The 19,374-nt window shown below is 38.2% G+C and overlaps 1 protein-coding gene across 1 annotated transcript in view; it reads right to left on the reverse strand.

Annotated features, from left to right (window-relative positions):
- The window catches only part of RNF150 (ring finger protein 150), a 72,847-nt gene that overhangs the window by 52,662 nt on the left and 811 nt on the right, over positions 1–19,374 (reverse strand). The gene's annotated exons all lie outside the window — the stretch shown is intronic.

Raw genomic sequence — 19,374 nt, forward strand, 5'->3', positions numbered from 1 at the left:
CTTTGCGCTATTTTTTTTTTTAAAAAAGGGTGCCGCACCGCCCCCAATTTTCAATCGCCTAGGCGAGCGAGAATTGGGGGCGGTGCTGCACCCTTTAAAAAGAAAAAAAAGAAAGAGTGTTGCAAATACACAGAATTTTTACTTAAATAAAGAGGGTTGTCTACCCTTTCATGTAAAGTGAAAATTCTGAGTTTAGGTACACTTTAAGTTGCTTATGTGAACAAAGAAGTATATTTGTGTGGAAGCCAAAAAAGGTCAATCAAACCTACATGCCTGAAAATAATGCTAAAAGCACATCATTTATTTAGTCAATACAAATTCTGGACTTATGGGATCTGTATGCAATAATTAACATTCATCCAATATATAGTAAATGTATATATAGCCACAGAAAGTCAAAGGGTTGTTAGAGCTGCCAGTAGGGAAGTTAGCCACAGCAAAGTGGAAAAAAAAAAGACCTGGAACTTTTGTTCAAAGGGTTTCTAAGAGGGTAAACTGGTGTCTGAATCTCACAATATAGGCCTGATTTATAAAAGCTCTCCAATACTGGAGAAGATTGACTATTATGGGGGACCTGGGTAATCCAGCAAACCTGGAATAGATCTGGTCCAGGATTCAAAATATTTGAAAGTCCTATATGTAATATACAATGTGGTATCCAACATAATACATGTTGGATAGATAGCCATGGTAATGCATAAAAGATGTACTTAAAATGTACAACACACACCAAAATCCATAAACATGAATAAATCCCATGTTCTGTGACTGGTTAGAATTGGTCAAGCTAATGTAGATATCCTGATAATTGATGAAAATTGCTTTCTGCTTATTACATTGGTCCCCAGCTAGCTAGACACTAGCTATGGAACTCCAAGGATAAAGAGGAACTGGCACACTGATGCAGTGTTCTCCCGAGACTTTTTTTTAGTCGGGTGGGGAGAAGCTGTGGCCAGGTGGTAAAAAGTGGGCGGGGCAAGACACTGCAAATGTAGAGCTCCTAGTAATTTATGCCACAAGTATCCAGTAACCCCTATTATTGTGTCAGTGTTCTACCTTCCTCCTATAGTATGTTCTAACTTTCTAATACCTGGCCCTAACTGTTCAGTGCTGTGTATTTTACTCCAACTCCCTGGTCTTCCCTGTTTTATTAGTGTAATCCCTTGTAGTAGCATAATATTGTCATCAATAAGGTGTACCAAGTTAGGCTTAGTTCACATTAGCAGTAAAAAACATTTACCCCTACCGAGTGACCACTTGGCAATAGCTAGGCACCTGGGATTGATAACAGGCAGTTAGCTGGGCTTTTTCAGACCCAGCAGTTTTTCAAGCAGCAGTGGTTCCTGGTGAGAGGAAAGTAATGGGTAAATGCAGCAAATGCAACCTTACTGCCAATGTGAATTCAGCCTGACTTCAGATAACACCTTCTAGTCCTATACCTAGGTAACGCAAAAGTTTTGTGGAAAAAACAAAATTTCACCTGATCTGTCCACAAACAGAGCCCAGTGAGTCCCACGTTTACTCAGCTTCCCTCTTCTTTCCGATGCTCCCCGTTCAGAACAGCCAGTGTCCCTCCTCATCACTGCCCATATTTTATGGGCAAAAATAAAACTGTCTGTGAAATTTCAATTTCAAGTCTGTTTGTCATATTCTGCAGCATAACAACCATGTTCAATCTTTCAGATCTCCTAAAATGTTGGTTGTAATTACTTGAAAATGTTAGGGTACACTGGGAAACCTCATAGCTACTAATAACAAAAATGTCTTTAAAGAATTTCAAGATATGGGGATCACAAGTTTAAAAAATTGTGGAAAATGAACATTTGGGTTGCCGTTTCATAAAAAATGTGCACCTAGGAGCCCAAAATATAAATAGAGTAATTAAGTCATGAATCACACCAATGTTACAACCAGATATAGGTCAGATGATGATTGCTTTCCTATGGAGGGCAGTACTAGCAGAATACCACCATTCATTGGGAACATTTTAATATTTGGCAATCCACAAAGGAACTATTAAGTGAGTCCATTGCTCACATGACCAGTGCCCTTGTGAGGAAAGATAAGAAAAGCATGCAGGCTGGTAGATACAAATATTACAGGTCTTCCAAGAGAAAGATTCTTTCAGAAGACTAACTATTGCGCTCTATTAACTATGAATGTATGCTTTCTGCAATTGCATCAATTTACTAAAGGAAAACAAAGTAAAAATTCACATAGTAAGGTGAATGTTAGTAAATAAAGTGAACATGTGAATGATTGGTTGATTAAAGTAAAACACAGCTGCAATTTATTTATCAAGCTTAGTGAACATTTACTTTTCTAGTCTAAATCAATCAACTATGGTTCATATTGCGGTCTGGAAGATCAGATGCATTGAATCCAATAATAAACTGGTTTCATCACTGTAATGTGCTATTTATACAAGATATAACAGGTGAAATGAGAAGCTAAATTCAAAATACAGAAGTGTTCTGTAGGGATATAAGGAAAGATCAGATTGCTTGAGAAGTGCAGAGCAGAGATATGTTCATAACACTGGACTGCACAACATGCTGAGACTAATATCAGGCAATATGAGCTCTGACTGCCACAATGCATTATAAACATGTTTGCTGACCACACAATTGCTATGGATAGTTATTTTAAACATTTAAAAGCAAGAAGATCCAGTTTTCTTTTATGAGCTTCCATGACTGAAAGAACTGTTGTCCAATGAATAAAAGGGCCAGCCCAGGGACAATAAACCTTGAAATAAAATAAGCTAATCAGAAATAAGAAGGGCACTATCTGAGTTGTTGCAGGTTTTAATGCACACCATGGGACACACACAGTGTGCACAGAAATCATAATAAACTATTCCAATACTGGGAAAGACCCTGAACATGACTGAAGGGAAGGCTAGCAAATGTAATGTAGCATTTAAGAAAGTGCTCTTCTATAGATGTTTAACAACCTTCTTCTGGTCTTTGTTTTTTGATGTAGAGTAGATTGTAGGGACCACAACCAGACAGAAGGCACACACAACCTCACTGAGATTGTAGTATGAAACAGCACAACATTCTAATTACTTCCTCAACAACTGCAGAAGAGCAACTCCTGGAGTTGTATTCTAAGGTCAAGGTGTAAAATCTTTATTTTGGTTTCACCCCCAAGTCCTTGTGGACCACATACAGGACAAACTGTGTCTCTCTGAAATTGTAAACCATTCTGTACATCATTTAATAATGCCTTTAAGACATAAAAAAAAGTGTGTCATAAGGGCTGGGACCTCTGCCCCAGTAAGTTTCTGGCATAAAACAAGTTCATGGGACATACCATCAGACATTTTACACCTTACAAACTGTATTGTAACTTTACACTTTATAACCTGAATATTTAAAAACAAGTTAGCAAATGCAGCTTCTATATTTCCATTCTCACAGGTTACCATTAAAATACTTACCTCTGAAAAGTATTTGCAGCTTTTTCCTCATACATTGTTATCATGTACATTGGTGGACCTCTAACCAATTTCCTGCAAAAATACAAGCTCAGCTTCTGACAAGTTTTCAATGTAAACCATTATCTAGCTTCACAGAACTTTCACTTCATGTTCCACGTTCTTACAGAAAGGATAAAAATAGAATCTGACGACTGCAAAGCTGAAAAAAAGCTGAGCTGCTCAAAGTATGTGAAAAATCTTTTAACTCAATGCTTGGATAAAGTGATTGTTACATGCTGTTGTATTTTGTTGTTACAAGTTATATCACAAACACAAGTCTCACAAATAAGCAGAAGATAAAGTTTACATTTAAATGTGTACCCAGTAGGATGAAACCAAATTCCAACTATAATGTTTTAAGTGATGTTAAAAAATGAAACAAAGCTTCTCATTGGTTGCAATTTGCAAGAGACCTACCCATTGGCCACTATTAATTCCCACAGGCAAGCTTTAGATGAAATAGCTCTCTGTTCTTGGTTTAGTGAGCACAGGGCCCATTCTTTAAACTACACTTACTGCACAAATGGCAATGCAAATTTATATAAAATACATTGTATTTTATCCAGTAACCTAAGGAATGCAAATCTCTTACAGGGCCAGTTGCAACCTCACAGATCATACATCAACCAAATCTTGCTTTCTATGCAAACCGCACGCAAAAAAAGTAGTCCTGTCCTATAAAGTCCTGTCCTACTTATTGCAGTGCCTTACTACTGATCCACTGCAACTCACTACAATGAAATTCCTATTTATAGCATATCACTGTATCTATCTGTAAATAGTATGCAATGAAAACAATTACCTCATATTATGATTGATCAGTTCCTATTTTTTGTTATATACTGCATATACTCGAATATAAACCACATTTTTCTGCCTTCAAAATCCCATTAGAAAACAATTCCAGGAACTGCATTTTCCTTTTGGTTTGACACAACTGCATCTACTGGTAACCAACAACCATGCACAAAACATCATTTAAAAACAAATTACCTATTATACCCATGTCTAAAATACAAAACATTGCAAAAAACGATAAATTTTGTAACCTAGGTTTATATGGGGAAAAAAAATACTTTTCCAATTTTTTTTTGCAGATATTGGAATTTTGGTTTATATTTGAGTATAAATAATCATTTTCAATGTATACTTTTGTCCCCTGTTGTTTGAAAAGACCGGCCCAGTGGTGCTAGACCTTTGATAATAATGCACCACTGATGTTCAAAAAAATGTGGAGCAAGGTTGTAGAGGAGGATTTTGTCAACCTCAACCACTCCATGTGGAGTCTGAATTTCATTTCCTATAAACTTAACCTATATGTATTCATGCTTTAGCTTTCTGGCATAAATGCAACAATTAAAGTCTCATCTACATATGCAGGAATGGTAAGCTTAGGTTGTGTGCAGGGCGGACTCTGATGATCAGCATTCTTACAGGTCAGAACATTAAAACCTGAAGCAAACCTAAAGTACCAACAAACACTTATATGCTAATACAATATATGCAATCACCTTATTATGCCAATGGTCACTTGAATTATAAACAGGTTTGAGGAAATCCATAGTGGAGCCTAAAAGGGTACAAAAAATAAATAGGATATTGTATATTTGTGGAAACAAAAGGCGACTTCTTGCAAAAGTGCCCATATACTATACACAATAAGAAAACAATTATAAATTACTTTTGTTTTTAATAGTTGAAAAAAACACAATACAGCTTGACATTTTAATTAGGAGACCACTGGGCAGAAATATTTTGTCTTTGACGTTACATACATTTCTAATCCCATGAAATGGTCACTGTGTAATAGTAATATACTTGTTCTGAGAGTCCTACTGAGACATTCTTTGGCAAAAACATAAAAAATGCAAACATAAATACAGGAAAACACATGGCACCTTTTCCCTGCACAGAAAGTAGGCTATAATGTTCTTTTCAAAAAGCCTAATATATCATCTCCAGCAGCTGCAAAAATAAGATATAGTATATCATGACTGGAATGTATAAATCTGAGCATTCAGCATGCCAAAGAAAAGCAACTAAGGAACAATTCAGAATTTCAGGGTAAAGTAAAAACATCTTGTTAAATAAAGCAAAGGTTTGCAACAGAAATATCTAACAAGTACTATACAAATATTAGCGAACTATTTAAGCATTAGAAGGTTCATATGTCCACCCAAAACAGAATACTTTGAACATATGGCATGAGGTCAATTACCAATATTATTTCGGTGACCCCAGATATGGGAACCCTTTCAGAGGTACCAGTCCTGTCCACTACTGCAAGCAATGAGGTCTTTCCTAGCTCTGTTCACACAGATGAAGGATTAGGCCTTCCACCCAGCTGTGGAGCAAAGAATGCCAACAACTCAACTTTACTGAGCACTTGAGTTACCCCCCTTTGCCTACAAATTTAACGAGGGGATCAGTTGTGAAGGTATCAGTTGTGAATTGGAATCACAATAAAAAACCTCATCAAAATCGAAGGGCTACATTGAAAGGGAATCAGAGCTCATCATTACATTTAATGGTTAAATGGTTAGTGGTTAAAAAAAAGTATTTACTGTCAATAATACTATACAACGACGGGGAGGAAAGGAATAAATAAATAATTGTAAGACGAGGCTGAGCCTTTGATGCGAGAAACACATTGCTACTACATTACATACAAGGCATCAAAAAAGCATATTTCATGTGGCCACCTATTGTTTCAAGCATAGCCCAGAACGAATTCCCTACAGGATGAGCACCAGACTGAAATTAGGTGGTCAGTAGTTTCCAAATGTTTTTATATGCTGGCAAAGACAAATAGAGTGAGGGTCACCCAAGACAAAGCAGTTTGGATAAGAGAAATTATGCTCCCAACAAAGTAGATTGCAAAAGTGATGTTGAACAATTATAGTGTTTAGAGCTTACGGACTGATTTCACAGAGCCCTGAACTGTACACTACACATGGGCAATGCTAGAAAGTCCGTAGTTGCTTGCAGACTACCCCAGATAACAGCCTCCATGATTGTAAAAATCTATGGAAACAGCAGGTCTGAGACCATAAGGCTAAAGGAGAAAATGGCTAGAAGGTGTTGGCCGTCCACCAGCCAGAAATAAGCTTGCTATCCGACTAGCTGCTGCTGCACATGCACACCCTTAGAGTAGCTCATTTGATCGCTGCTGATAAAGCCTTTAAAGTTATTATTAAATATGCACCAACATATTACGCAGCACTTTACAAAGTCCGTAGTCATACTACTAACTGTCCCTCAAAGGGGCTCACAATCTAATGCCCCCACCATAGTCATATGTGTTTAAGTTCTGCGCTCCACTGACTTTTAAATCATTACATTACATTACAAAGGAGCAAAGCCCCATGTTATTATAACAAGGTGCAGGGTGCCCCCTATGCTGTATAAAGCGCATGAGTGTCAACACATCTGGAATAAGTACAGAAGGATAGCGTTGTGGTTCATTCAGTTTTAACTACCGATTAAAGAAAATTCAGATTTATATCTTTAAATAGGAACATGAATATGCTTAACCTTTTCTTAAGCTTAAGCTATTTAAAACTTTTTGCCTAAAGTAAGGCTGCTAATAACTTCTCAACCACTGAATAATAAACACAGATTAATTTATTTTCTGGTAGCATTAAAATACAATATTGTAATGTATGCTTGCTATTTACTAAATATCCTATTTATATACAAATAACTTATCCTACAAAATGTAGCAGACAGCTATTTTTGCTGCGCAGAGAAAACACCTCTGCCATTCAGGCATATTCTTCAGTGTGTTATTACTCAGAATTTGCATGCACAATTCACTTTGAAAACTATATAATAATATTTTTAAGCCCTTAGCACATATTAAAAGGCTTTTTATTTCAAAATCACCATCAATTCTGCTAAATGCACTCCATTTACAGCAGCAGACAACCAAATGCATTCATTCATAAATTATTTACATTTACGGACCAACTATTTTTGTACTCACTGTAAATGTAAAAAGAAATGTGACAATTTCACAGTGTTTGGAATTTCTTTTCTCCTGGAGTAGTTAAAAATATGCCACATATATAAGGTATGGGTACCTCTACCAGCAACAATCCTGGGCCTTGTTGGCCAACAAAGCTCTGATACATCCTGATAGCGCTCATGTTTGCCCGTTCCTTTCTCCTTCATGCACACAAAAAAACAGGAAATGAAATGGACATAATGACCCAAGATGAACACATTATTCATTGCTAGTGCATCTGGTAAAGTCAAAAGCATTAAGAACATTTTGGTTGTCAGTAGAAAACCTACGGGCAGTTTTCAAAGGCCCTGAAGCAACAGAATACAACAAACACAGAAAGAAAGTACTTCCCAAGTTTTAAAGCCAAAAAATTGGCACCTTTCTGTAATGAACTGCTAGTATCCAATTCTATTTTTGTAAGTTTGAACTTACAAAATAATGAGACCTGGAACAATACAATCCAAAATTAGTATGGCAGGTTCTGTGTTTGCAAGGCTGTACTATATGTGTATGCCATTTACTGCGGGGTAGGTCTGATAGACTCCAAAATGATAAGTATTTTCTTTGCTTGTAGGCAAGCTGTAGGCCCAGAGCTGTCCTGGATAGGAGTGCAGCAGAGAATGACACTCAAGATCTGTGAGGAAGGGGCGAGGGTGTAGTAAGGCCCAGGTATGTGGATCCAAGAGTGACCTGGATACGGGATGTCAAGAGTTTTTCTATTAGGGCTGTGGCAGGGGGCCATTAGTGGATTTTAGAGGGAGGCTGAGCAAAGAAGCAGTAGATGGGTATAGACCAGGAGTGGCCAAACTTTTTGCCTTAGGGACCACAATGAGTTTTAAAATTTGACAAATATGCTGTTCCAATATCGGATGCAGAGTGTTTGTATGAACTGATATAAATTATGTGTGAAAGTTGTTACCTAAAAGATAAAAAAAATTGACATTCAATTTTAGTGGGAGCAGTGTGCCAATGGACAATTTTGTACTAATATTTGAAGGGCCGGATAAAAAAGCCAGAGGAGAAGTAGTTTTTTCTTCATGCCTGTCATAGACCAACTAAAGAAGTAAAAAGGCTTAGTCTAAAGACAGGATAGCATTATAGACTGCCTAGTTGTGGGGTAGTTATATGGAAACAATGGCACACACAGGGTATGTTATTGAGTGACCCTATTCTTCATTCAAGAACCCTGTAAAACCGTTTGTGTTAGACATTTGTTTGGCTAATAACATTATCTTTTGATTCATCCCTGAAAGACTGTCTGGCTAATTTGTTGGTAACCCTTCTATGTGTACCCAGCTAGTCCCTACAGGTTTTATTGTGTCAGAGTGTTTGTATGTTATTTTTGTTTTTCATCTGTAATTAGGCTTTCAGAATTGATTAAAGGTAAGGAGGGAAATAATGCTTCAAAAACAGTTGTAAGAAAGCTAAAAGCAGTGCTTTAAAGTTTTATTACTCCTGCAGCACACATTAACCAGTCACAAGCTTTCTTCTCATAAATACCTAAAAAGTACAATTCAAACACAAGTTTTGGTTATCTGGATAATCTAATAGGTAAATCTATTGTAATCACTGTAACGGTATTAATTATTCCTTCTACTAAGTGGATAAATCAAGATTTAAGGTCTCCATGAGACTCAAGACCATACAGTGGATTTAGGTTAAGACTTTTCTGCCTTTTATAGACATAAATTACATCTTAACATTAAAGTAATATTCAGGCATAACTTCAGGCAAGGTGTAAATCAGTAAACATCAAATTGTATTCAAATAGAGTCAGTGTGCTTGTTAGTAAGGCCACCCAATTTACCAATTTGATCAATAATTTAAACAGATTCAACTGGTTTATCACAATACATTTGGGTGCCACTATAGCCTGTAGTGACACCATTCTTGCAATGCAGCCTCTCTGGTCTGCCTTATTGTGCTTAAGAGAGGATAAAAAAATTGATTGGTTCCAGAACCCACTGGTCTGCATCAAAAGATGTGCATGGGCCCATTCACAGGATGGCAATACTTGCAAACACACAGATTTTCCCTAGAAGGGCAGTTGAGTACAAATACAACAATGAAAATTAATGCAATTCAACTAGTAGTTCATTTCATTTCACTTATGACTGCTGCATGCTTTTATGCCAATATAAATCAAAATAAATAACAAATACACAAGTCTTGTTAATTTTAATTAGTACAGTACACTAGACCTCTCCATAAATAGATTGTAACATAATAAAATGACCTCAGTAATCCTCTAACATGGTAAAATCACAGAACATGACCACATGATTCACAAACAAGAATACAAACGTAACATGACTTTTTATTCTACCAAGAGTCGCAGTGAAAATGCCACATAAATGCCCTCTGGTAAGGGTGGATATACATAAAACATTCTAGTTAAATCAACAGAGAATTGTCACATATACTGTTCTTGTAAATAACAATAGCATATGTTACAGAAAAATGTTCATCAGTGTGACAGGCCAAGCCATCAAAGTCAACACGGGTTATAAAAATATATACAAGAGAACACTGCACAAAGAATAATTACTAATCATTTTACAAGGCGCAGAGTATCTAAAATATATATCAGCTATTACAGATACTTTAACCACAAAAATCATGGCTGTAGCTTCTGCTTCCTCTACAATCTCCTATTATTTATCTCCCCTTATCGAACACACAATCATGTTGTAGGAAGAGTGTCAGCCCCCTTTTTCATGTTTATAATTTATTTAATTAATGTAAATTAGATTATATCTATAAAAAGATGGCTACATGAATTCTTTATTACAACCAAATCACATAACATAACCATTATGAGCCACTAACAAAAAATAAAACAAGAAAAGTCTTCAAACCCCACTTTAAATATGACTTTAGAGAGAATCCTTCATTATTACAGTGTACAGTACAGCATGAGATGTAGCATAAAACAAACTATTCCAGTAAGAACATCAAAGATGACTTGATTTATTATCATTATTAAATCTTAAAACACATGCCGAGGCTTTTCTGCCTTGTCATGTGAAGTAAAAACAGCTACTATTCTTATACTTATAAAATACCACAATCTGCTCCTCTATGTTGCACGGAATCTTCTACTCAGCACAACTTTCCACCATATACTAAGAGGTCGGCAAAGTTTTTTGGCCACTAGGCCCTTTATGGGGTGGGCGGGAGCACACCTGCCCTAATGGCTCCGCCCACCACCAGGGAACACCCTCTGAGGTGAAATTCAGTGCAATGCATACGGAGGAGAGGGATTTACCTTCAGGAAGCTTTCCCTATTTACCCCGGTGGCAGAAGTATCAACGCCGGTTGCGGTAAATAGGGGAGCAACTGCAAGGGGGCGGCACCAGAGCTCCGGCTCCGGTAGTTCCTAATGCTAAGGAGTTAGGCCGGAAACAACTACCGGTTAGGTCGTATCTGGCCTAAAGGCTGGAGTTTGCCGACCCCTGATTTAGTTAAATGTACATACCAATTCTCACTGTACACATACAATTACTAGCCACATAATGTACGGTATGTTTGCTAAATAGCAAACATAGTATGTTTGTATAGCAGAACTATACAAGCACAAAGCAGCTCCACAGATTTGCAAAGGCTGCCGATACATCAAGTTATTGACAGAATCACATGTGGCATATAGAAGTCTATGTAGCTGGCTCACACTTGCACCCAGCTGATTGGGGATACCCTTGTAAAAATGCATCAGACAGATCTGAAGTCTGCATTTCAACTGACAGTGAAAGCCTGTAGGGATTAGTGGGCCTATGAAACTCCCATGAAACCCTGTGGATGGTGCAATGCTGCTGGAGGTGGGTTATGATTCCAAAACTGGATAAGCTATAAGAGAACTATTAAATAAAGTTGTATATTTGTACTTTGGAAAAGCCCAGCGCATAGGCATGGGATAGACAGTGTTCTCTCTAGGCAGAATTTTCTGGATGAATCGCCCAGCATTTTTTATTTCCAGCTATAGCTCTCACTGAAAGTTTTCTACAGGCCAGATCATGAACTATTTGTTGCCCACAGCAGTCTGATTTTTTCGTCCTTTCATGAGGAGGTTTAAAGCGTAACTAAACCCAGGATTTGTCCTTTTCTGGCAGTCTACAGGTGTTATATGGAAACATATCAGGTATGGGTCTTCACCAAGTAAATATATGTAGCAAATCATGCTTCAGATTTAAAAGAATATCCAGAGTTCATGCATACTTTAAAATGAATAATGGCTGCCAAGGATATAAATGTAATCTTAAGTAAGAACACACATCAGACTTTTAATTAATTCCTTCAAACATATTTCCAGCAGGTGAATGTTCACATTCTTCATACAAAATCAGCATAGTTCAGGAAAAAACAATGTTGATGATAAATGGGGGGATTAACTAAATACAATAGGAGGATTTTCTTCTATAGTTTGTGCACCCAGATTTCCATGTTCAGTAGAAATTAGGCAATGTTGTGGTGTTTCAGTATACACCGTATGTAAAACCAAAACAAGAATATGTATGTTGTAAAAGTAATGATCTCACAAGAAGGATGTTGCTCTAAGCATCAAAGATTCTGTGCCGTAGGATACAGTGATAGAAATTCAGTACACACATATACACACACCTCCTTGTAGATTACACACTGCTATAGAGGACACAACAGTTTTAAATGTTATGACTGAAGACAAATACCTGGTCAGTACAAAAGGTTTTACCTGAAAATGGCTTTATTTGAAATAGATAGTAACACACAGTAAGACATGGACCATGCACACAGCTTTCTATCTTCTACATTGCTTCAGTGGAGTATACAATATCAATATTGATAAAGGGAGATAGGAAAAGATTGCCATAATGATATCAATTAGATGACCTGAGCTGATACAATTTAAGAAGTGAAAAAATATTGATTTGTTTTGAACAATAAATGAACAAGAAGATAAATAAATGAAAACAAGGTGTGTGCTTTGGAAAGTGTGTCACCCAATTTGCAGCAGCTATATGTACAAGTTTTTCACTGCAAGGAATTATTACACAGTATTTATTTAGCACCGACATATTACACAGCGCTGTAAAAAGTCCATAGTCATGTCACTAACTGTCCCTCAAGGAGGCTTACAATTTATTGTCCCTTCCATAGTCATATTATGTCATTAATACAGTCTAAAGTAAATTTTCTGGGGAAGCCAAATAACCTAACCGCAGGTTTTTGGGATGTAGGAGGAAACCGGAGTACCGGGAGGAAACCCACACAAACACAGGGAGAATCTGCAAACTCCATACAGATAGTGTCCTGGCTGAGGTTCAAACCTGGGACCTAGCGCTGCAAAGGCCAGAGTGTAAACCACTGAGCAACTTTGCTGCCCACTAATAATACACTGAAGTCCCCTTTTCATAGCAGTTCCAGCAACTCTATCACTCAATTACTGAGGGATTCATCTATTATTATTATTATTAATAATATTACATAGTATTTATATAGCACCATTATTACGCAGCACAGTACAAAGTCCATAGTTGTGTCACTAACTGTCCCTCAAAGGAGCTCACAATCTAATGTCCCTACCAACCATAGTCATATGTCACCTAAGGTCAATTTTGAGGAGAAGCCAATTAACCTCAGTGCATGTTTGTGGGGGAGGAAAGCGGAGTATCCGGAGGAAACCCACGCAGACACAGGGAGAATTTGCAAACTCCATGCAGATAGTGTCCTGGCCAAGATTTGAACCTGGGACCCAGTGCTGCAAAGGCCAAAGTGCTAACCACTGAGCCACCGTGCTGCAGTGATTAGTACCAAATAAAGCATATAGCTGCAAACCATTCTGCTTGTTACAAACAGTTCTTCAGCCACCAATGAGATTGAGAGCTGCACTGTATGCACGAATCTGATTGGTGGTTGCTATTAGTTCCAAGGAACACTGAGATGCATAAATCATAGGCTTCAGCTTTTGTTCACAATTTCCAATGATACATAGCCATGTACTGCAGTCACTTAAAACAACCATTTAGCCAACTACAAACCCTGAAAAAACAATAAAATATAAAACCCAACTCAGTAAAAAAATAACCAGCCTTCTGCCCTTCTGTAACCCAACCTTGTAAAAGAAGAAATATCCATCTAATTTACTGTCTAGGTCCCCTAAAGTGGAATTAAACCCTTTTTACACTCACCTGTCCCCATTTAAACACGGGTGCTGCCATCTTCTTCCTTCTTCGCATCTTGCTTTGATATTTGGCCATCTTTAATGTCCAGCTATGATGTGTGACAAGAGAGAGTGATCAGGTAGGCGAGTGTCTTTTATTGCAGGAGGGACATCACTTTCTGCAATAAAGCCCTGTCTGGTCCCAAATTTTTAAAGATGAACTTTGGTTCTGCATTAACACTAGTCACTGACATCACCTGCACACTCCTTTTCTGGATCCTAAGACAATTTTAGGAGGTTACTTTTTTGCTGGAGATCATCTTTAAAGTTTATTTATACATCTACTTGCTGAGCTAATCATGGACCTTGAAAAACACAGGCAAACCTTTGTCTATATACTTTTATGTAAAAGACATTGTGTTCTCAAAACTATACAGAAAAAAATGTACATTCATTGATGAGATCATTTATATCGAGCTGACATTCTTTGCATATAAACGTACATGAAAAGACTATGCATACTCTTTGTATATAGTAACCTTTTTCCTAAGTCACGTAACTAAAGTAATAAAATGGGCTAAATTCAAGGAGCATATAATCTTATTGCAAATGATTTCTTCTAAAGACAGTGAGGGGATCACACAGCAATGATGGGCCCAGGGTTTTGTCACCGCTGCATAAAGCACAACTTCCATCTCTGCTGCCATTTTTTCTGGATCACGCCACGATTCTCTGTAGCCATTGGGTGGCCATGGTTGTCCCTGGTATGTAGTTGTATTCCCAAGAGTACTGGAATAGAGCTCGATGTACACTGAAAGGGCACATGGGCCATGCAGTGTAAACAAAGAACAGTCACCAGGAGCCAGGGAAAAGGCTTTTTACGACGAAGGGACTTTGCATGTCCTATCTAGAGACATTACTTTTTGTTCCAATAACTTTATATCAGCTCTAATTTTAATGTGTAAGTTTATGGGGTGGGATAGCCATTTTTGATCCTTACATGTGCCTTGACAAACTGGCACAAAATCTAGAAAACAAAATCATAAAAGTAAAGAACAAGCAACAATGAGGCATTGATCCGATGTATGGAGCTCTCATTTCCCATCTATAGTAACTATACATACAGTTTTCTTTAACCCCCTCCGCACCATTCCTTCCCCAACAGAGCAGCCATATTTCATATATACCTCTCTAAAGCCCAGTCCCTATAACATATACAGCTGATAATACCTGTTCCCCTTAGCAGCCAAATTTCATATATACCTCTCTAAAGCCCAGTCCCTATAACATATACAGCTGATAATACCTGTTCCCCTTAGGAGCCATATATGCAGTTCTTAAAGCCCAACTCAAGCATAATCCCCTGCCATTGGTTATTTCATCAAGAAAAGGAGATATCTCCAGACTGGGAGCATATTCACAGCACCTGCCATGCACGGACTAACACTGCATTGTGTTGAACATCCCATGATGAATTGAAGCACACCTGGGGCAGGCTGCATTTCCCACATAACATCGCAGTGCACAGAACACCCTTCATTGTACTGCACTGTGATGTTTGCAGTGCAAATATTATTCTGATTGCCGGGGGACTTTTTATCATCTGTTATGGTGACCAGAGTTTATACAGCCCTATGTTGCTGATATCCTAATGGTAAAATACAACATATTCACATAATATTCTTATCAATGGTTTCAATAAATCTTTTTTTGTATAGGTTATAATTATACATTCACATGGGGGTAAGCTTATTGATTCTTTACAATCCATAAACGGTGCTGCTTTACTTCCTGCTGCTCAGCAGTACACAGTGTTTGGTTTAACTAAAAATAATTCACTATGTGATTGATGAGTCATTTCAATAGCTGCTAAAGCATATGTAAGATTGTGCATAGAGAGAACAGAACAGGGCTTGCATTAATCTCCCCAGTAATACATACACAATATATATTTGCAGCACATAAGTACAGGTAAGTACAGAAAAAGAAAACGTTGATCTTCCTGAAATGCACTCAACAAAAAGTATTGTTGTGCACTATGTGGTGTCAGTCCTGCCTAGTTGTCTTTTGCTGAGCTCAAACTCTCCCAACTCCTCTAATCTCTACAACATAACACTAAATATTTTGTAGCCCAAGATAAAAATGACTTAGTTGAATGAGTTAAGATAACAGCTTTGAATTTCTATGGTATTTTTATATAACCAAAAGAAAGAAAAGAATGAGAGAATATTATTGTTGGGGTTTAGGTAGGAGTTAGGTGAGTAGCACTATGTTCCTGCACCAACATATGACAAGAAAGGAGTCACAGGCTCTGGGTATTTTCTTGCCCCTGGAGGCCGAACTTTAGGCTAAGAGCAAGCAAGTGATTTTTAGCAGCACTATCCCAATACTAAAAACAACTGGCAAATAATCGCTATACATTTGTAAGAATTGTCTGCCTACTGAGATAAACATACACAAAGTGGGTAGTAGCAATTTTCTCATCAAAGATCCCACATTACTGCTATAATGATATTAACGTATTTATGAGTAATTTGAAGTGTACCTATCACCTAGGTTCAGTGAAAAGGGACATTTTGTAGTTTAAATAACTAGGATCTGAAACAATGAAATGGAAAGAGATTATTGTATACTATAGTGATGCTACATCCTGGACCTGTTATGAAGCAACCTAATCCTTATAACAATGTCAAAAAATGCAGTGATGAATGGTTTACAGCTGGAATTGTGCAGCTGCTCCATAATATAGGTTCACTATTATGGCTGATAGACCCTATCAGTGAGGGTACTAAATATCCGTTCCTAGACCGGCCCTACAAAAACATCATGAAGGTAATTCAGTGATCTGAGGAAGAAGTGAAAGGAAAATCAGAGCTAGGCAAGTCACACAAAAAAAAGTGCTTGTGAACTCCGACTGGACAGCCAAACTATAGTTCAGATAAATGCCCAAACACAATATTTTCAAAATTACCAGAACATAGATGTGATGGCAATATTAGTTACCTGATGATCCTGCCAGTAATCCGTTCTTGTGCAGTAAACTAAAACCTCAAACAGTGCTATCAGCATCACTAGTGACATACAAAACAACTTCTATGTAATGGGGAAAAGGAGAGGTGAATGTTTGCAGGAAATGAGGTACCAGTAGCACAACCAGGAGAAAATAAAGGAAACAGGTGCAGCTACCACATGTAAGGACGCATAGGCTACATTCCATTTTTTGGTGGGGAGGAAGGTTTGGTGCACTTTACAAGGGATTATCCCACAATGAAGAGCTATGCACCAAGGTATAACTTTGTATTAGAATCAGAAACTTATATCTTGATGTTTTATATTACCCTGGAACAAGAGTTTGTTTTATTGACTATGAAATGAGCCTGATGTATTAAAGCTCTCAAAGACTGGAGAAAATACACTTTCATTAGTGAACCTGGGTGATCCACAAAACCTGGAATGGATCTGGTCCAGGAATGAAAACATTTGCTAAAAAAATCAAACAACACAAAAGTGTTGTAGTAACGTTCAGACAATGGGCTGGATTTATTAAAGTTCTCCATGGCTGGAGAGATACACTTTCATCAGTGAACCTGGGTGATCCAGCAAACCTGGCATTGATTTATTTAAGTCATATGATTTTTTAGCAAATGTTTTCAATCCTGGACCAGATTTATGCCAGGTTTGCTGGATCACCCTGGTACACCGATGAAAGTGTATCCTCTCCAGCCTTGGAGAACTTTAATAAATTAGGCCTAATGTCTGAATGTTACTATACCACTCCTATGTCACCAGTAGTTCCTATTATGTTGTGTGGACTCACGTTAGGAAATCACTAAGTAGTTGACAAGTTTGTAAGGAATCCCCATTATACTGTCCTGCTGTGAATACCTCTACACAAACCAATACACAAGGATAGAGAACACCAATCACAATGTCATACCTGACCAGAATAAGGCAGGTTTAGTAAATACCGTCCCTGAGCATCTCCAGCACTTGTGTCTTTAAAACATAATTAAGGCAAATGAAGCCATCAATAGATGCTCACAAGTAATAGATGCGTACAAAGGAACAATGCTTATCCATTAGTGGAAACCTAATTACAAATAAAGCAATGACATTAATGAGTAATTACCTGGGAGACTACAAGAACACCGCCACCAATCACAAGACTACAGAGTCTGAACCGTTTATATAAATCACCAGGAGGTACAAACAATGCCCCGTGTATCCATCAGTCCTATACTGCCCTGTATAAAGATAATAGGATCACTCCTTAAATTATACAAGTGAACCTAAAATTATATTTTACCAAAATCAAGATGTAATGGTTACATATATGTAAAAAAAAAGTTACACTGTTATTCCTACTGATAACCTGAACAATGCCAACACATGTAAGTCACACACAATGTATACTACAACACTCCTGAGTTATATATAGTAGACATAGTAATCTGCATGTGTTATGGAAGCAGGGTCCCACCATAGACCTGAATATCAGCATGCCATCCATACATGTATGCCACTGGGCATGTGATGTGCGACGGGTAATGACATGGGTATTATGGGTACAGAGACTCCTCCTAACAGATGTGCGGGATATCACCTGAGCAGGATGCAGCATCACCTTACAATGTCACCTGTGCCTGCATCAGTGCCAACAGAGATCCTCAAATATGTCAGCCCGGTACACAGGGATTTCGTCTATTCCCTGAACAAAGATAGAGTCCTCTGTACATTCATGCATGCAGGACCTGTGCCACCTGCAAGCAGAAGTTTTCTGTGCTGTCTTTGCAGATGATGTCACTCCAGGATGATATATTACCGACCTATATGCAGAGACACCTGTACAGCCTATCCTAGAGGATCCGTGTGACACCTTAGAGAAGTGAAGCGTGAGAGGGGAAGTAAGGAGGGGTGCTATCACCTGGGGGAAATGCAATGTCACTTGTGCAAATGAAGGAGGACTTTGTCATCTCTGCACTCATTGGCTGTGCCACCTGGTAAATCACAGGTTCAGTGTAACAGAGGAAAAAGTGTCACTAAATGGATGTCGGTGTCACAGTAACAATGAAGTGTCACCGAGGTAAAGAGGGGTGCAGTATATCATTGGAAAATGCAATGTTACCTGTCATCCATGATGGTGTCACTATATTAGAGGTGAAGTGTCACCTGAGTAAAGATCACTATGTTATTTAATATTGTCACCTGGTGGTTCAGAGACACCCTGACAAAGTGTCACCCAGGTAGATGGGAATGTGGTATGTCACCTGAACAGAAACATAGTGTCCCCAGCATGTTGGATCACTACATCATTCATACACGCCCTATCAGTGCTCCATGTTCAGTGTCACGCTAACAGGTGCTATCTGACAAACAGGTATGTAGTATTGCGGAACAAAAATGAAGTGTCCCCATCTGTGCATTGCAGTGTCACCTGTAAAAGCAGTAGTGTAGTACATCACCTGCAAAGCACAGAGACATCTTTGCAGGTACTGACTGCCGGTGCCACCAGGTGAGACAGAAGTTCAGTTTTCAGGTGTGTGTCCCCACACCACACAACTTGTGCAGACAGGTTAGTGTCAGGCAGCTAGCAGTGTCACACCAGGACCCCATCATCCCCTTTACAGCAGTGTGATGCCATGAGTGTACACACAGGGACCCATCACACACACACAGGGACCCATCACACACACAGGGACCCATCACACACACACACACACACACAGAGGGACCCATCACACACACACA

The sequence above is a fragment of the Pyxicephalus adspersus genome, chromosome 3, assembly GCF_032062135.1.
Source record: "Pyxicephalus adspersus chromosome 3, UCB_Pads_2.0, whole genome shotgun sequence".
Lineage (NCBI taxonomy): Eukaryota > Metazoa > Chordata > Amphibia > Anura > Pyxicephalidae > Pyxicephalus > Pyxicephalus adspersus.